The sequence below is a fragment of the Thalia democratica genome, chromosome 2, assembly GCF_965202585.1.
Source record: "Thalia democratica chromosome 2, ktThaDemo2.hap1.1, whole genome shotgun sequence".
Lineage (NCBI taxonomy): Eukaryota > Metazoa > Chordata > Thaliacea > Salpida > Salpidae > Thalia > Thalia democratica.
The window spans coordinates 17,608,599-17,629,524 of record NC_139166.1 but is presented as its reverse complement, the minus strand read 5'-3'; the positions used below and the strand labels follow the sequence as shown (position 1 = coordinate 17,629,524).

Sequence of the window (20,926 nt, the reverse complement as noted above, 5' to 3'; positions counted from 1 at the left end):
ACTAAAAAATAGTTCTACTTGCAGCCACCATAGCTCAGTGGCAGAGTGCTGGTCTTACAAACCAGCAGTCGACAGTTCAATCGTTTCTGGCGGAATGTTTAGTGCCTTGTATTTAACTATTATCATTTACTCATAATGTTGTCTCGATACAGAGATGTTTAAGGGGGTGATAGATTATTAAAGTAGATTAGTACAACAATCAAAACAACACTTATATTTTATTTACATAAACTAAACAACACAAAGATACAATTACATCACTCTATACGAGAACTAAAGTTAAACACACAAGAAAACATTAGTTCTTAAATCTAACGTGCTTAAAATGCATCTTAACTTAAAGCACACTTGCCGAATGCTCTGCCGAAACTGCTACTGCACTACACTGCAACTGCAAGTAATTGCAAGTCAAATTCCGTTTTATAAGCACTAAAACAAATGTAACTCCTTTAAGTAAACAATATTGTTTATTGTTTTAGAAAATTGTTAAAAGAGTTATAAAAATTGTTTTGGAAAAGATTTTATTGTTACAAAAAATTCCATATTTATTCACAAGCTTTAAAATACTAAAATGAAATGTTAGTTTCATTACATTGTTTCTTTTTTAATTTTCAATTTTAACGTTTAAAGCCTGGTTTTAAATAATTTAAATCCTTAAAATCCTACTTAACTTTAAACTTTTTAGAAATTATCAAAAGTCCGGTTTAAAAAAAGTAAGAAAAAGAAATTATATTTCTTATTATCTTAAAAATTACATAATTTACAAAAACTTAGATAAAACACAACAAGGTAACAATGATAGTCATTTAGTTGGCTTCTGCCTTGTTGTCCTCGAAGTTCTTGTCCTTGGGCTGTTATCCTCGGGCTTGTCGTCGGGCTGTTATCCTCAGGTTGTTAATAGAGGCTTCTGAACCATCAATTGGATCATTGACAACGTCTTGTTTCTTTTAGGAAACATTTGACTTTCTGTCTTCTAGCTGGTTTGTTGAATCAGCAAAACACCACATCGATTGGCTTCGGAAACAATGACAGCAGGAACTTGATTGTGACGTAATGGAACAAACACAAAATCTTCATTCAATCTTTGTTTATTGTCGTACTTATAAACAAAAAAACTTTTAAAGTTTCATGCAGCAGCAAGGTGTCAGGTGTGCTTAAAAGTTGTGGTTATCAAACAACAATTTGCTTCAAACAACGTTAAAAAGATATAAACGCAACAATTTATTTACAAGCGACGACTGCTAAATTTAAGGGGAGTTTATTTTTGATTTCTTTCAAAAGAAAAATTTTAACACAACTTTATACTTGAACTTGAAACGAGTAATAAAATAAGGCAAGAAACTTATCTTTTTACGACTAAGAAAGATGAAAACTCATTCAAATATATTTTTAAACTTCAGCAACATTCTGGTTTAAAACAAATACAATCTATACTTTAGAACAATCAATCAGCAGATCAAAACAATAAAGTAGTAGTAGTAAACAAATAGACAAATTTGTTTTATCAGCTAAAACTCAGACGTTATTAAGAACAACTATTCTGCTGTTGTAATTCTAAATTTTATTGCGGTTCTTACTTCACATTTCTATGCTAAGAAAAATATAATAACTGCGCTCTCTTGGCAACTTATAAAATGCAATTTTGCACTAAAGTACTGCGTCCCCTGACGACTTATGTAAATTGTAACATCTTCAAAAGAACATTGTGCACTAGAGTAAAAAGACTGTGCTTTTTATAATCGAAATACTGCGCCCCTATGCGACTTATGTTAGTTGCAACTTATATTATACTCTTAGCTAAAAAGATTAAGCTTTTTAGGATCGAAATACTGCGCCCCCATGCGACTTATGTTATTTGCAACATATATTGTGCACTAAGAAGAAGAAATATTATGCTCGTTAGCAGATAAAATGTGCACCTAAGCACTAAAAAAGCATATATAAAACTATACATAGAAATAACCGCAAAAATTATATAGTACTTCCAGCAAAAAATCCTTGACATCAAGCTTCACTTTTAACAAAACTAAATAAACCACTACCACACACTTGTATTATAATTGTAGACTTGCTGTTTCAAAGTAGAAAGTTATTCACACAATTTTTCTTACTATTATCATAGTGAAATGTCGCAAAGTAAAGTATTATCGCAAATTATAGTGTCAAAATTTAAAACTCGTTAAAAAGTTGTTTAGTAATAAACTAAAGTTTTTTTTTTCGCTGCGTTTTTTAATTGATAAGGCACCTAATTCCTAAATATCAGAAGATTCCTAAAATACAGGCCACACATGGTTTCCAATGTCTCGATACAGAGATGTTAATGGGGGTAATAGGGATTAGTAAAGTAGATTAGTACAACAATCAAAACAACACTTATATTTATTTACATAAACTAAACAACACAAAGATACAATTACATCACTCTATACGAGAACTAAAGTTAAACACACAAGAAAATATTAGTTCTTAAATCTAACGTGTTTAAAATGCATTTTAACTTAAAGCACACTTGCCGAAACTGCTACTGCACTGTAATTGCAAGTCAAATTCCGTTTTATAAGCACTAAAACAAATGTAACTCCTTTAAGTAAACAATATTGTTTATTGTTTTAGAAAATTGTTTTAAGAGTTATAAAAATTGTTTTGCAAAAGCTTGTTTTGAGAATAATGAAAATTGTTTTTATTATTACAAAAAATTCCATATTTATTCACGAGCTTTAAAATATTAAAATGAGATGCTAATATCATTACAATGTTTTTCAAACTTGCATTTTGTTTGTAAAGTTTTTTTTTTCCTCATTGATTTTATTTTTAAGTATTTATGGTTATACTTTTAAATTTTTTCTTAATGTTGTTCATGCAAGTGTAAAATATTTTCCAGATGGTCTTAATTATTGGTTTATTGAACAAAAACGAAAAATTGCTCAATTTTTTTTGGTTCAAGGACCTGGATACGCAAAAAAACCTCTCGGTAATCGAGTCGCATACCCAACTTAATCAAAGTTATAATAATCTACAAATTTAAAAACTTTAGTGTCAAAATTTAAATTCTAAAACGAAAATTTCTATCTAAAATAAGAATATTAAACTTCACAACATTAAATATATATCAAAAAAACAATTTATATACACACAAACTGCAGTATTCAAAAAATGTTTAAGCTCGTGTTTTATAGTAATTGACATATTGATATTAAAATTTCAAAGTAGTTTTTATTTAGATTAAACATTTAAGATAGTCTTAAGTAAGATAAGTAGTAGATAAGTAGTAAGATAAAACAATTTTCAAATCTAATTTCATATCAAGTAGAGTTATGTAATTTTACTGTAGTTGTAAAAAATAAATACTTATTTTATATATTAAAAAAGATTTTTTTTCAAAATTACTAATTTTAACAAAACGGTTAGTTTACTGAAATATTCAAAATATGCTCGAAAACTTCATATTAAAGAATTCAGAATTGTTTTAAATTCAGCAACTGAGTACATAATTGTAATTAAATAACGCACATGTTAAGCGAGAAAACTTTAATTTATATACAGTATAAGTGTAGATCAAACAAGTCTTCGTGGCGCAATCGGTTAGCGCGTTCGACTGTTAATCGAAAGGTTGGTGGTTCGAGCCCACCCGAGGACGAGTTTTGTTATTAACTTTTAATAAAGTGTGTTTTCCTTTACTTTTGATAATAAGACTTTTTATTTTATTAATACTTGGCATTAAAGCTGTTTTTTTTTTAATTTTCTAAAACTTTGTGCTTAAAATAGTAAAACATAAGTCACTATTTTAAATTGTCTAATTTGTTTAAGTATTACTGTCTTCTTTTTTAAAATTCTATACTGCTCAAAACAGTTTAAGTATATATTTTTTGCGTTCACATAAGTCCAATTAGTCACGTATTAATTAATGAACCGCTATGTTAAAGTTCTTAATGAAATATGTTAACGAAAGCATCCGCAACTTTTATAATGAAGTTCACAAGTTTTCATTATAAGGTAGAAAATATTAAAGAAATTAATTTTAAACTTAGGCTATTTCAACATATTAAAAAAAGTTCCTAGACCGGGAATCGAACCCGGGCCGCGTGGGTGAGAGCCACGAATCCTAACCACTAGACCACCTGGGAGGACGTCTACAAACAACTTTTCACGTTTATAATCCTATGTTTTTTTGCATGCAGAGTGTTTTAAGTGAATTGTTTTATACGATACTTTGAACTGAAAAAAGTAAGCTTTAATTAAAACATTTTAGCAAAGATTATTTTTATTTAAATGGCTTCTAAAGAACTTTTGTTTAATATAATTAAACTTTTCTCAAATACATCAAGATAAAGTTTTTGAAGTTCTAACCACTTTCACGGTCTAATACAGGGGTCGGCAAACTGCGGCCCGCGGGCCAAATGCGGCCCGCGAAGGGTAAATCTGCGGCCCGCGAGCACGTTGTTTTTTTGAATGGAATGCGGCCCGCGAGAGAAATTTCTGTGGCCCGCGAGCTACTAAATATGGCCCGCTGAGCAAAAATAAATTTTGGTGAATTTTTTTTCGGGAATTTGGTTTAGATTGATTAATATCGTTTTAAGTCCCTGAATAACACTTTAAAACAACTAAAAAACTATATTGCTTTGACTTGAAATTGTTAAAAAGACAGATTAGCATCTGACAAGTGTTTTTGTATCAGTTTCACAATAACTTTCTTATTGCATCTGTAAATTTTTAGCTGAAAAAGGAAGTGCTTGGATGCAGTAGGTTGTTTATATAACATTTATTTAATTATTTATATAACAAACTAAACGCAAATGCTTTCCATGTAATGCACAGTAATGTTTTTTTTCTTTTATAGCTACAGATGCAGAAATGAACAATATAATTTTTTCGTATGTGATTCAAATGATCCTTCCCTTCATTAATTTCATTGTTAATTCTTTTGTCATTTTTTGCGTTATTTGATAACTTAGGATACAACTTAATTTACAAAAAAAAAAAAACAACTTCAATCAAGCTATTGCACGCAGAAAACTTTGTTTGTAAATGTGCGTTAGACTTTAACTTAAATTTTTTTGTGTAAGTTTTTTAGAATCTAAATTTAATTTATAACTATTGAAGGTCAAAAAATTGTAGAAAAAAAAAATTGTATGTGGGTTTTATTTGCATCTAAAAAGTCAAAATCTGTTATTAGTTTTATGTTTCAAAGGTTCGTTTATCTGAAACTCCAAAAGTTTTGACTTGTTTCAAGTGTCATTATATGGCACCACATTTCATAGATAACTTGTTTTTTTTGTAGTACCAAATTAAGTTACTAAGACAAATGTTTTAAAATGTTTTCAGTTCAAACGGTATCTCCTTTTAATTAATTACTTTTGCTACTTTATAAATGCCTTGAAAAAATTTTCTGATCAGTCTGTAGTTACTGAAGATAATCATGCGCTTTGTTAAAACCAGGGTTGCCACTCGGTCAGGAAAAGTCAGGAAATCAGGAAAAGTCAGGAAAAATTTTAAAAAATGACAAAATTCAGGAAAAGTAAGGAAAACATGGGGGGTTTTGAAAAAAAGTCAGGAAAAGTCAGGAAATTTGATAAAATAAAAAAAAAGTCAGATTTTTTCAGTTTAAATTTACGAAATTCCTTCTTTTCCAAAGCCTTCAAATGGTAAAAATTAATTAAAAATCCATTAAAGTCAGAAAAAAATTCCAAAATTTTCCTAGAAATTTACAAAAATATTTAATTTTATTTCCAATGCCTTTATCTGGTATAAGTTAGTAAAATATCCTTTATAAAACTGCAAATTTTTTCTATCAACATATTGAACAAGTACCCTACTTGAACAAGCAGATTTTGTAGAGCTTTTTAGTATTGATGATCTGTAGCAAGGACACTTCCATAGTGAAACTGTGATATATACACAAAAGTTTATCTAGCATAATTTTAGAATCAAGGTTTTAATTGTAAAAGTTCCTTATATGTCGTTTGTTTATCTAGATACATTTATGCTAGGAAATGCTAAAAAATTGTGTCTTTTTTTAGACAAGCTGTGTGAATAAGGTAAAAATACAAGTATTTTGCTAATAAAGCTGTTTATTACAAACATCAATCATACACAGATGGTTTAAGTGATGTACTGGAAGTTTGATGATAGAATTCAGCAAAAAACTGTTGTTTATAACCTGTATTAAAATTAGATTGAAAGCTTTATATAGTTTCAGGTGTTAGATTATGTATTTTAGAATAAATTTAATTTAAGAGTTTGATTTAGAAAAGTCAAAAAAATTTTGGTAAAAAGTCAGGAAAAAGTCAGGAAAAGTCAGGAATTTTTTCTCAGCTTGATCAATGGCAACCATGTAAAACTGACGTAAGCATTTTTTCGTTTCTTGCAATAACTCCTAACCAACGTTTTTATATTTTTATAGTTCGTCTTATATTTCACATTTACTATTTATAAATGCAAAATTCTTATTGCGATAAAGATTTGTTATAATGCTAAAAAAAAACTTCCTTTTATTAAAGGGTTAATAATTTTTCATTTTTTCGTTATAAATATTTTAAAAACTTAAATATACATTCAAGCTGACTTATAACGTTTATTTTTTTGTTCATATTTAATCTTTTAATAAACTTCGTTATTTTTGTAAACTTTGATATAAACAGGATTGCAAAAAAAAATGCCTAGTTTAGAATTTTGTGTACTCAGACTAAATTAAACCTGTTTAAGACATTGTTGAAATTTCAGGTCTGTGTGAAACTTATTTTTCAAGTACTTTAAGTAAATCTATCAGTACTCATAATAGTTTTATGATTGTAGTGTAATTTAATTATTGTAATTTATTCTAGGCTACGTACATATTTTGTACTTTTTAATAATGATAATATTTTAGTTAGTTATTTAAGCTTGATTAACAGCAATTTTTAAGCTTTTTAACTTTTAGTAAACTTAGACTGGTTTTATATTACTCAAACATTTTTAGTTGTTAAAGTGACAACTATGTAAAAGACTAGTTAATTAGTAATAAATAATTCGAGCAATAATTATGTAAAAAAAAAGTTTTAGGTTTCTTCAATACAAATAGGTTTTATTTTTATGTAAACTAATTACTGAATTTTTAAAAGAGTGCAAATTTTTAAAAACTTAAAATTTATTTTCAATAATTAACAGTTTTTTATATGAAAAATTAGTTGATAACATAAAAGAATGTATAAAAGTCAATCATAAAGTAATTCAAGCTTGGTTTTTATAAAAAGTTAAGTAAATATTAAGTTAAACTATTAACTGAAAAAAATAGTACATAGTATATTAAGAATTAAATATATTAGTCAATGTAAATGTAAATCCTTTTTTTTAAATAAATAGTCTATGTAAAAGTAAAAGCAAATCTAAATAATAAACTTACTAAAAGTTAACTAAAAGTTTGACTAAAACTAAAACCAGAAGATTATTTAAATATAACTAAAACTAAAACTGCGGCCCGCGAAGTTTTTTGAAACTTGAAATTTGGCCCGCAAGCACCAACTGCCTGCTGACCCCTGGTCTAATACATATTTAATGTGTAAAAGTTTTTATTTCATTATTACTCTATTTTGCTCAATAATTGAAATACTGTATTTGTGTTTTGAATTGTCTTAAACTATGTGTATTACTTAATTTTTCTGAAACATTTAAACTTGCTTTTCAAATAATGTTTGTTTGCATAGTAACGTTTTATTTTATTTAGCTAGAGTAAAACATATATTACTAATCTACTTTAAAAAATCACTCTCTTCAACTAGAAAACTATTTAAACTAAAACATGATCTACCCTTATTCAATTCGAAAAAATATAACATATTACTGTTGATTACATTTAAACTTTAGTGCATATATTAGTAATCAAAACTACTAAATCATGTATGTGGTAAACCTTTATGCTCTTTGTTATTATTTTAAGCTAACTTATGTATGTTATTTATGAACAAGCGTTTTAAAGATACAAAAATATTTTCTATAACAAAATATGTTAAAGCAAATATAATATAAGGAGTTAAAGTGAAGCAGAGGTTTAATCTAAAACTATTTTTTAAGACAAGAGCTTTTTATTACTTATAAAACTATAACAAATTGAAATTTTTTGAATAAGTCTCATAACTATGTAAATAAATATTATTATTATAATTTTTTTCTTATGTTGACCAAATTTATTATATATATATTCGTATAAACTAATAATAATAAAATTTTATATTGCAGTAACAAAAAATGCTGTAACCAGGATTCGAACCTGGGTTGTCACGGCCACAACGTGAAGTACTAACCACTATACGATTACAGCAAGAAGGTAGCAGAGGATGGTTTCGATCCATCGACCTATGGGTTATGGGCCCAGCACGCATCCGCTGCGCCACTCTGCTGTTTGTAACTGCTTCATATAGCGTATGTATACTTGAAAATTTGCTCTAAGCTTAATGCTTACTTATATACTTTTGTTGATGCAATTAAACTTACTTAAAATTTACTTATTTGCCTTGCTATTTAAACTTTAATTTAAACTTATGTTGTAAAACTGTTTGAGCTTAAATTTTTTGTTTGTTATAAAGCTTTTTAAGCTTTATATTTATTATTTTTATGGTAAAATTTAAAATAACTTAAATTGCAACATGTTATGACCAAAAGCTATTTTAGTCTTATATATTCATCAGTTTCCTAAACTGAAGTTGATTTTTAACTATCTAATATCATACATCTATATATTATTTTATTTTTATTCTTGTTTTTTACTCTTTGAAAACAGCTAAAATATATTTCAGCTTACGTTATACAAAAAAAAAATAATCTTAAATAAAACTTTAACTTTTTTTAATGAAACTGAGAGGTTTTTCTAATTTTAAACAGCAGTAAACATCATAAAAATTAATGTTGTTACTAAATGATAAATAAGCTTTTAACTTTGCTAATCAACTGAACTAATTCAAGTGTTGTAAACTTTTTGTTAGTTTTAATTCATACAAATAAATGTTTTCATGTATATGTTATAATAAGTACTGATTGCAAAGTACTATTAAGGGTTAAAAAACTTATAACTATGTGCTTAGAAAAAGGATAATTACAACTTTTATACCATAATTGAGTTTAAACTTTTAGCTTAATCTTACTGTATTAGCCTAATACACATTTAAACTTGTAATTTCAGTAAACTAAATTAACTTTTTTCTAAGTTTTGAAAACAACATTAGCGTTTTGTCAGTTAATTTACTTGATTACTAAAATAAATTGCAAATATCTATAACTTTAGTAACTAAGTTACAACTTTAAACATTAACCACTAAAGCTTATTTCTAGTTTGTATATTTTAAAATATCTTTTCAATGTTAGAAATTTTTTGATTAATAAGTTAAAACTATCTAAATCTAAACCATAAGAAACTATATTGAAAAAGTTTTAGGCCTAAAACAAGATCTTTATAAAATGAAGTAAAATAATAATACTAAAGTTTTATGTTTGAAATTTTTCGAAGTTGTATTCACTAATTAAAAAAGATAAAGTAGTTATCATTTGAAATAGTCCATTAAAAACAAAAGTAGAAGTGCGTCGACCGGGAGTCGAACCAGCAACTAGTGCTTGGAAGGCACCAATGCTAACCGTTACATCATCGACGCTTGTAGATTTCGTTGAATAAATAGTTTATAAACGCAAACGTAACTATTAGTAAACTGAACATGCAAAAGTATTGTTTTGTATTTATCTTTTGAATTGGTCTATTTAAACAAAGTTTTATAACTTAGCTAATTTGTTGCCTTTTTATTTACCTAATTTTCATAACAACTATAAGATTTTTTTTAAGCAGTTAAGGTTACTACATACTAAAATGTAAACCAGCTACATAATGTAAAAACTTAAACAGCTGAAATGTTTTTTATATAGAAATTTTTATAAATTAAACTTTAACACAATAAGCGTACATTTAACTTAGTTTAATAAATTTCAAAACTAACTTTTTTTAATTTTAAAATACAATTTACAAATTTAAGCTTGGTATCAGGTCTTTTAAATTTGCTAAAGTTTATAAAAACTATCGATTTGAAATTAGTTTCAGTTTATTTGTAATTGTTAAAACACAGTTTATAGCTAACTTTGTTATAAAAGTTTAAATCATATTTTATCTATAGTTGACATAATTATGTTGACAATATATATCGCATACATTAAACTTATGTTTATTACTTCAAAACTGTAAAACACTTGTCTTACAAAAGTTTAACAATCTTTTTATGATTTTTTTTCAGTTAAATTAAATTAGTTAGAATTAACATTGCAATTAATTTGATGAAATTTACTTAGTATGCTATGTTCCATTGGCGTCGCGTGGTTAAAAAATCCCCTAGTTTGAAACATTTATATTAAAACTATAAAGGTAATACGAAAAAATAGCAAATTTTTCAGAAAAAAAAAAATTAATATGCTAGTTTATCTAAGTAATTTTTTGATTTAAAAAAAAAACACATATCTCATACCTTTGTATATTAAAACCGTTTCTTAACAACTGTAGCTACTTTTATTTTTATTTATGTACATGTAAGTTTATGTATTTACCAGTGGCGTAGCGTGGTATTTTGGTCAGGGGGTGCGCAAATTTATTTCTCATAAAATCCTCTAAACTAAAACTTTTGTAATTAGATATAAAAAAGCTTTTTATAAGTAATATAATTGAAATAAATTTATTAAGTAAAATAAGTTCGTTAACTGTTTTAAAAAATATTTATATATTACAAAATTAAACAATTAAATAAACGTATAAATTTCATTAGAATTACTTATACTTGCAAAAATGTAAACTTACTAAATTAAATTTTTTTTATTACTTATAGTAAACTTTATATCTTTAAAAATTAATATATTCAATAAAACTAAAGTATCTGTTTTATTTACGAAAAAAATATCAATCTCTTTAATATACAATACAACAGTGATAATAACGCCTCATTGCACATAATTTTAATAAAGTTACACAGAAGTTAAAATAGACCAACTTTATAACTGTTATTACAGTTTATTACAACTTTGTAAAATAGTTAAAGGTATAGTTTTTAAATTTAATTTATTTAATTATATTTGTTTAAAATAAAAATCACAAACAAAGTTTATTTCTCATAGGCCGACACGCTTTTTCTTGTATGTTTACAAAAATAAAGTTCAGAAAACTAGCAGTAGTCTTAACAATAAAGCATAAAATAAAATTTGTAAAATTGTTTAATTTTTCTTTAAGCGTGACGTATTTTTGTAAACTTTTTTGTAGAAAAATAATCTGCCATAAGGTTATACTACAGCGGTGCGCTATATTAATTGCGTGCTTTTTGAGTCTAAATTCTTATGAAGTTAATAAACTTATAAAATATTTCCTTATGTAGTTTTTCATCAACATCGGTGCGCATTTGCAATTACGCACCGAATCAGTATATTGAGTATTAACATATACTTTCCTAACTTATCACTAATCGGTATTCAAAATTTCGTTTAATTTTTTGAATACTAGATAAAAGTAGTTGAAAAAAGGCAAATTAAGCAGAAAAAATAAACTATAAAGGATAAAGATATTACATTCTTTTTTTTTATATTTTTCTTTTTTTGGGTAGCACGCATGCGCCAGTGTCCCTCCCCACGCTACGCCCCTGGTATTTACCTAACCATAAATTTACTAACTTAATTATTTAATTTACCAACTTGATTTTAGGACTTGTCTAACTAGTAATATAAAAAAAAAAGAAAAACACGCAAGTAACTTAAAAACGAGCTTGCCCCTGCTCGAGTTTTTACTGCTCCAGTTGTTCCCTCTCGATTTGCTCCTGCTCGAGTTGTTCCCTCTCGAGTTGTTCCTGCTTGAATTTTTCCTGCTCGAATAAACTTGTATAAAATTAAAAAAAAACAGTTTGAAATTTGTTTAAATTTAACGTTTAATCAGGATTTTTAATTTGTTATTGTATTTAATTTCATGTATTTAAGGTACGAACAACTATATAAATGTGTTCATATATTTTTTTAGTTTAAAAACGAAATATACAATACCGTTTAAAAACCAATTTCTAATTTTCTATTTAAACAAAAAGGTTCCCTTACCGAAAATCGAACACGGGCCGCCTGGGTGAAAGCCAGGAATCCTAACCACTAGACCATGTAGAGCTATGTTATCAGACGTTACTTTGCATATATAAACATATAAGTAAGCCTTAAGACGTAACTATTAAAGCACGTTTATGTCACTTAAAACTTATTACTTGAAGATTTAGTGCTATATGTATATATTTTAAACTTTTTGATGCTGTTAAGTTTTTAAAATTATTTTAACACTTTAGCAGCTACACCGTTAAACGTATTATCAAACTCTTAATTATATTGCTTTGTAGTTTGATAATCCGTTTACTACTGTAAAGTTAGTAGATTTTAAAGCTAATGATAAATAATTTATATATTTATAATGCATAATTTGAATTAGTTATTTTTTAAAATCATTTTTACGTATATAATGATATTTTTCATCTTAAGTAGAACATATAAGTATAAGTTACAGCTAATAAGAATTATTATCACTTAAAACATGCATCTCTGCCAGGATTCGAACCCGGAACCTTTGGATTCAAAGATCAGCGCGTTAACATTACTGCATTTTTAATATATAATTTAAAATGGTAATTCAAGTCTTACTTTGCATTAATGCTTAATAAGTATTAAGTGCAAAAATTTCTTCGTGCAAAAGTTACCCTTCGTTCAAAAGTGTCTTTGTGCAAATTTATTACGTGCAATTTCATCCTGTCGTGTAAAAGTGTCTTCGTGCAAAAGTATCTTCGTGCAATTTTGTACCCTCGTGCAATTTTGTACTCTCGTGCAAATTTGAAAGCTACACTAAATAGAAAATAGTGAAGTATTTATCAAATTTTCTTAAGTTCAGAAATAAAGCTTTTTAAAATGAAAACATAAACGTATTAACTCTTTATTTTTATTTAATCAAGTTCCCCCATAAGCGTTCGCTATTTCAATCTTCTCATCAGTACAAGTCATCAGATTTTCTACGGATTCCTTATTTCTCCAATGTGATGTAAAATGTTCCAGTTGATGATGTAATCAGTATTTTTGTTTTTAAACTTTCAAATATATTTCGACAGTTCACCGCTTTCCTTGTGGACTTTAAAATTTCTAATATGGCCATACCACCTTGTTTTAAAAGCCCCCCAGTGCTTCCTACGTGTTGCTGTATTTAATATTTTGTTGTAACCGTAGCTTTATAAATTACGTTTTTATTGAGGCATTTGTTTTTGAGTGGGCATAGGTTTTTGTTTCTGCAATTGCAAAGTGATTTTTCTGTGCTAGTGATTTCAGTTTTTTCTATATTATTTGAAGTCTTTTTAAAATGTTCTTGAACTAACATTTTTATATTACTCATGCATTAATACGACAACATGTAGAGCCGATAAAAACTAAGTTGAAAAGTAATTGAACTAAAAAATATTAATGCGTGCTTACTCGCAGTATGTCTGTTATGTTTGTATTTAAATAATTGTTTGAAACATAGTTTTACAGAATTTAGTATTGAATCATTTTTTCAAATTTTTAATTTGTTTGAACTCAGTATAAGCCAAATTCATGAGCACTGAAAGCTTAATTAAATATTTCAAAGTTCAAACACTTTATCAACTGAAAACTTACAAAAAAAAAAGAAACATGAAAAAATATTTTTTAATCCTTTCAGAAAAACAAAACATAAAATTAAGAAAAAAATAAAACGTTTTTTTTAAGTAATGAAAACAAATAAGATAAATTATTACAACAAAATTGAGCTAAATGCAGTATAAAACATTAATACCTGACTAATAAATGCTAGTTGTAATGAAATACTTTGAATTTTGTACTTTATTTATGATCAATAAAGTATTATACTCGACTAAGGATTATGTTTAAAGTTTTTTGAATAAAATTTATTGACAGCCAGTGGTAAACCAAGGCTTAAAGAACAATTTTTCAAATGAATATCAATTATTTGTATTAAATTTCAATAAATTTTATTTACGTATTATATTGTAAAAACGTAGTACTGTGAGTATTTAAAATGTCACTGATATTAATTATTTTAAATAACCACAACACACACGAAAAAGTTTAAGAAATTACGTTTTATCATCGCAAACTTTAAAAAGTGTTTATTGCGTTTTTTTCTTTAAGTATTTCTTTAAATTAAAAATTTTGTAATTGAAATACATACCGATATAATGCATAAAATTAATTTTATATGCTCGAGTTGTAACTTACTTTCACAAGCGTCGATGATGTAACGGTGAGCATCAGTGCTATCTAATCACTCCATAACAACTTCCAGTTGATTCGCCATTTATCAATAAAAGTTTGGAAAAATAAAAAAACTATTTTTTTATTCTCTAAAATTTTAGAACTTTTAGACCACAACAACTGTAAAAATTTATAATTTTTTTTTAGCTTATTGGTTTTTTTGATTTGTTTAGTTTTTTATTAGATATAAAATTAAAGATATTAGAATATTCCAAAACTTAAAATTTAGTTTTTATTAGAATACTGTAAGAATCTATTAAACCTTTGAATAAACAACACTTTGGTTACGTAGTTTTCGTATAACTTTAAAACATTAAATAACTATAAAGCCGATTGTTTTGATAAACATCAAGTAGTTTTTTGTTTAAACCGGCAATTTTTATAAAGAAACTATTTAAAAGATAAAGTCAAATTTTGTAGAAAAAAATTTATGTAGGTCGTCGTGAATTTAAAAACTATATCTAAAAAATTTTGGAAATGATTTTAGACGCAAGTTTGTATTTAAGGTAAGTGAAAAGTCATCCCACTTTAAAATACTAAAAGTAAAACGAAAAAAATCTATACACCTTTTATCAATTAAAAAAGCCCTATTTATATTTACATAAATTATATACTACAGCAATTCCAGTACAAAATAGTACGCTGCGAGCAGGATTTGAACCTGCGCGGGCAATGCCCATTGGATTTCGAGTCCAACGCCTTAACCACTCGGCCATCGCAGCTCGTGATTAACACATACATTTTTAGCTTATAAAGTTAAGTAGTTTTCAATACAAAACAAATCATATTAAGAAACTAAGTATATAAGTTTTTTTAAGTATATATAGTTTATAGTTAAAAAATACTAAACTTTTAAAAAATTTGTTATTTAAATGTTATTTAGTTATGTTTTAGTTTTGTTATTTAATTCTTATATCCAACAATAAGTTCCAATAAAATTATATCAATATAAACTCACTCGTAAATATGTTCAATAAAATATATACTTCATAAGTAGAAGAAAAATGATTTATTTAAAAAACAAACAATGCTTAGGCAAATATGATGATAAAATTGGATCATTTCCTATAAACTTAGTCAAAAAGGAGCCTAACAGGGGACTTTAACCCCTACCGTTGGATTTAAAGTCCAACGCTCTACCGACTGAGCTAGCCAGGCTCACGTCGGTAATGAAATTGTTGTGTTTATAAATAAAACTGTTTTACATTGTGACGTAATAAATCAAATTTTGTGACGTATTTATTGCAACTAATGTTGCAAAATAGAAAAAAAAAATTCAAAGTTTTCTTTTAGTAGTTAGGCTGTTATAAATTACTGGTAATACAACATTGTTAGTAATCTTTAGATTAAGGATAGTAGTAGTACTAATACTATTACCTTTTAATAATAGTACTTTATTTTGTAAGTATTCAGTTGATAAAGTGTTTAAACTTTGAAAAATTTAATTAAGCTTTTAGTGCTCATAAACTTGGCTTATACTGAGTTCAAAAAAATCAAAAATTAAAAAAATTGTTTCAAAACTAAGTTCTGCTAAACTAAGCTTCAAACAATTATTTAAATACAAACATAACAGACATACTGCTAGAAGGCACGGGTTAATATTTTTTAATTCAATTAACTTTAAAGTTAGTTTTTAATTCTAATTGAAAGTTGTCGTATTGTTGCATGAGTAATATAAAAATGATAATTCAAGAACGTTTCAAAAAGACTTCAAATAATATAGAAAAAACTGAAAGCACTAGCACAGAAAAATCACTTTGCAATTGCAGAAACAAAAACCTATGCCCACTCAAAAACAAATGCCCCAATAAAAACGTAATTTATAAAGCTACGGTTACAACAAAATATTAAATACAGCAACACGTAGGAAGCACTGGGGGGCTTTTAAAACAAGGTGGTATAGCCATATTAGAAATTTTAAAGTCCACAAGGAAAGCGGTGAACTGTCGAAATATATTTGAAAGTTTAAAAACAAAAATACTGATTACATCATCAACTGGAACATTTTACATCACATTGGAGAAATAAGGAATCCGCAGAGAATCTGATGACTTGTACTGATGAGAAGATGGAAATAGCGAACGCTTATGGGGGAACTTGATTAAATAAAGGGCACGAGTTAATACGTTCATGTATTCATTTTAAAGTGCTTTATTTTTAAACTTAAGAAAATTTGATAAATACTTCACTATTTTCTATGTAGTGTAGCTTTCAAGTTTAAACGAGCGTAGAAAATTGCACGAAGACACTTTTGCACGTGAGGATAAAATTGCACGTAATAAACTTGCACTAAGACACTTTTGAACGAAGGGTAACTTTTGCACGAAGAAATTTTTGCACGGATTGAACTTTTTTTTTTTTGAATTTAAATTATTTTACTATCCTTTTTGTTATTATATCAATTTATCTTATAGTTTTCTTTTGTTTTATTTTACTATCGTGCAAAAATGACCCTACGTCCAAAATTGACCCTTGGTGCAAAAGTATCTTCGTGCAGTTTTGTGCCCTCGTGCAATTTTGTCTTCGTGTATTTTTGACCTGTTCCCCACTATTTCAACCTGTACAAGCAAATATTAAAACCAACAAAAGTAACTAATTTAAAAACTTCAAATTAATAGAGCTATAAGATTTTATATGCCTAAGTAATAATTACGTCACAATACAACAATTGAATTTTAAACACTAAAAGCAGTAATTAACCTAGTGTTTTATTTACAAGAGTTGTTTTTTCTAGTTGTTCACAAATTTTACAAGCATGCTTATTGTAAGTTTGTTTTTTTGTTTTTTCTTAAAATTATATTATTATTAAGTAGCTTACATTTTACTAACCTTAACATAAACTAACCTGGCGATATACTGATTTTCCGAAGTTGACAACTAGTTTTCGATACTTATACTATGTTTAAATAAGTATCCATATAGCATCTGAAAAATTTAACTGTTAACATAATGTTAATATTACAATCATTAATTTAAACAAATTTAAATTTAAACAAACAGATTAAAACAAATAAGCTTAAGATTTGAAAAGAAAGTTTTTTTTTCTGTTTTAGTTAAAAGTATTTGGCTTACGCTGAGTTATATTTTGAGCGAACGTTCAAATTTTATAATTACATCAAAAGAGCCTTAAGTTCTAAGGTATGATATAAATTGAATTTTAAAGTATTATTTTACTTTTCTTAAAAAAGTAAGAAACTCAAAAATCGTATGTTGTACATAGAATATATCAGTATTATATAAAACATGAACCAAAGATAAGTTGGTGTAGTAAACAATTTGAATTATACATTCTTGTAAGTCATTAAAAACAACATCACTATAAACCACAATGTTTTATATACGTACAAAATATAGTCTACATGAGTGGCCGGTTAGCTCAGTTGGTTAGAGCGTCGTGCTAATAACGCGTTTCGATCCCCGTACTGGCCATATATTTTTTTATCAAAATGAATTAATTATTATGATTAATTGTTATTTTTAATCGTCATTAAACTATTTATTTAGTAAACAATTTTAGCTGCTTTAATTTTTCTTAATCATAAATTATTAATTTAATTTTTGTGTTATTCACTCTAGCTATAAAATATTACAGTTTTTATAATTTCACTATATATCATATGAATTGAACGTTACAAAAACAATTCTAAAAATAAAAAATGTTAGAAAAATGTGAAGTTCTAAATAAACAAGCAACTTCTTAATGACTATAAAAGTTTTTTTGGAGTAAAATGAAAATCTTAGTATTAAAATTAATTAAAATCTTGCAAAAGTGTCTTCGTGCATATTTGACCCGTTCACATACTTGTTAGCTATATACAAAGCTTCAAGAAATAAGTTGGTTATGTTTATAAATATATTAGGAAAATAAAGTTATAAAGAATATGACACTACCAATAAAACTTATCAATATAAAAGTATATAAAAAAGAAAAACAATTCATATACTAAACTTCATGACTAAAAATTAATACCGTTATTTATGCACAATAATGTATCTATAAAATATATTTTATTTAGTAGACCAGTATGTGTGAATAAAAATGAATTTTATTTTTAGGGAACTATCTAACAACTACTTACATAAATTAAAAAAATATATTACTTTAACGTAACTTTAAAAGCATTACTTATAAATAAATTGATAACAATTGTTAACCGGTAATACACAATAAAAGAAATCAATGAGAGTTTGAATTAAAATTTATCAAATAAGTAGCTGTAACAAGACTTTACTACAGGCGCCCGGCTAGCTCAGTCGGTAGAGCGTTGGACTCTTAATCCAACGGTCGTGGGTTCGAGCCCCACGTTGGGCGTGGTTTCTTTTCGTTTTTTGGTGAATGAACTATCTTTTGATAATAACATTGTTTTATTACAGCTGATTTTGTGTTTTTTATTATTTTTTTTAATATCAAACAGAATCTAAAACAACATATTGTTTAAGCAGGGTCAACAGAACAATATTTATGAATGTATATTAAAAAGAAAATAGGTACAGTTTATGACCTGTTTTTTAACGATATTTTCTATTAAATATAACTACTAGTTAACTTTAAATGGTAGTACATAATTAAGTAGGTGAGTTTGACTTTTGATTTTTGACTTGACTACTAAACCATGAAAAAAATATAGTTATGTAAAAATTAAAAACAAGAGTATTAGTACATTCCAACAAATAACTAGCTACTCGAATTTTTTTTTTCAATATCTTGTATCTAGTCATGAAAATAATTACTGAATTACTTGCTTACTACTTGATTCAAACTTTATAATTTCAAAATAAAGTACAGTTAAAAATTGTATATTTACATCAGTAGTCCTTCTACTATTTTTATTAAAGTTTCATAAAGCTTGCTAAAATTAGTTTGAAATTATTCATTTCTACTTAAAACATTTACATCATTCCATTCTTACATGCAAAATATTTCGCTACTGTACCAAAAATACAAAAGTGCGTGGACCAGGAGTCGAACCCGGAACTAGTCCTTGGAAGGCACCAATGCTAACCGTTACACTATCGAAAAATTACTGTATATAAACCCAAATATCAAGGCAAGTAAATCTGTAGCTCACTCGAATGCTAGCATATGTTCGTTCAAGCGTTATTTTTTTTGCCCTTAGCTCGACAGAATGTGCTATAATATTTCGCTGCAAATTTTAAACGTGTTTTTGTTCGATAGCTTTGACGCTCGTTGAAAATAATCACGTGGTTTAGTAAACTGCAAACTTATAGAGACGTTTTGCTTGTCGGTCGTTGAATTTTAATTTACGTTGTTCGTTAGCTATTGTTTAAAACTAATTAGTGAATTTCTTGACGTCATATTTAAGTTTTAGCTACTATGGTTTTTAAAAAAATTGTTTATAATATAGAACTAACGATGAATGGTGTTAATAGTCTAATCAAAATTTAAGTATTTTCCTACAGCTTTCTTTAGGTGAAAAAGAATACCTTAATAGCTTACGCTATCAAGAATAATTATTATATACTACATTTCAGATGAATCATAAACAAATACTTGTTGAATTTTTTTTTTCAAATATAAATACCAAATTCTCATTAGCTACAAAAATTACTAATTTCATTAAGTTATGTTAATTTTAAAGCTATGGCTTAAATTTTCTTAATTTAGTAAAGTATAAATAAAATTCTCATTCTCATAGCCACTATTTAATTTATAATCTAATAAAATAGCTTTGTATGAATTAAATGATAACTAAAGATTAATCGTACTTATGAAAGGATTCTATCAACTATTTTTTATTATACAATTTCAACTACCATAACCTTACGATTTTTAATGGGATCAGAAGATTAAACTAGGCTAAATATTTTTATCCAAGTATAGTCTTGAGCAATTTGTAGAATAGTTTACTGAACGACAAAAATAAAATACCAAAAGTGTTTGGTCCTAGGACCTGGTGCACAAAAAAGCGTTTCTGTTATCGAGTCGTACACTACAAATAGAATACAATTAAGGACCTTTCCAAATAAATACATTTAATAAGAAAGAAATAGTTCCCTGGTTTTATTGGTCATCATCGTGCTTACACAAACGTAAAAAAAGGATATACCTATTAATGTTTCATTCACAAATTTTACTTACTGCTTATGGTATGTTTGAATGCAAACATTTTAATTGTCTTAATTGACACGTCTAAAAACATTATTAATTTTCAGTTTTGTTTTTTTAACAACCGGCTTCTAAAATGTTTGACAAAGTTAGATATCAAAGTGACAACTTGGTTTTAACAAAATTTAAGTAAATTTTGATATTTTTACAAAATTTCTCAACTTTTTTCTACTAAGCTTAAGTAGTTGCAACTGTAAATTTGTTTCAGTTTTCAACCAAATAATGTCTGTTATTATTTAAATAAACGAAAATAAAATGGTAAATTAGTTTTATAAATAAATAAGCTAGTTTTAAATTGTGATATACAAATTTTGGTTAGTGTTACTATCAAAATTTTCTAGTTTGTACATGAATTGTTTTACTGTAATAAAGATGAAATAACATTTTTAAAATAAATATTCTATTTAAAAATGGTTATAATTTAAAAATGAACAAAAACTAAATATTTAGCCGCTAATAAAATAGTTAGAAAAAAGTAAATACTAAAATGCACTAATATTCAAGTCG

At 26.5% G+C, this 20,926-nt stretch overlaps 5 non-coding genes across 5 annotated transcripts; 2 read left to right on the top strand and 3 right to left on the bottom strand.

Moving 5' to 3' along the window:
• Window positions 1–3,563: 3,563 nt before the first annotated feature.
• On the top strand, window positions 3,564–3,637 carry Trnan-guu (transfer RNA asparagine (anticodon GUU)). The gene has a single exon. It is a non-coding gene; the product is annotated as a tRNA-Asn (tRNA).
• A 415-nt stretch (window positions 3,638–4,052) lies between these two features.
• Window positions 4,053–4,124, bottom strand: Trnae-cuc (transfer RNA glutamic acid (anticodon CUC)). Its single transcript has one exon. It is a non-coding gene; the product is annotated as a tRNA-Glu (tRNA).
• Window positions 4,125–8,221: 4,097 nt separating this feature from the next.
• On the bottom strand, window positions 8,222–8,293 carry Trnah-gug (transfer RNA histidin (anticodon GUG)). The gene has a single exon. It is a non-coding gene; the product is annotated as a tRNA-His (tRNA).
• Window positions 8,294–14,932: 6,639 nt separating this feature from the next.
• On the bottom strand, window positions 14,933–15,014 carry Trnas-cga (transfer RNA serine (anticodon CGA)). The gene has a single exon. It is a non-coding gene; the product is annotated as a tRNA-Ser (tRNA).
• A 3,517-nt stretch (window positions 15,015–18,531) lies between these two features.
• Trnak-cuu (transfer RNA lysine (anticodon CUU)) lies at window positions 18,532–18,604 on the top strand. The gene has a single exon. It is a non-coding gene; the product is annotated as a tRNA-Lys (tRNA).
• The last annotated feature ends 2,322 nt before the right edge of the window (window positions 18,605–20,926 follow it).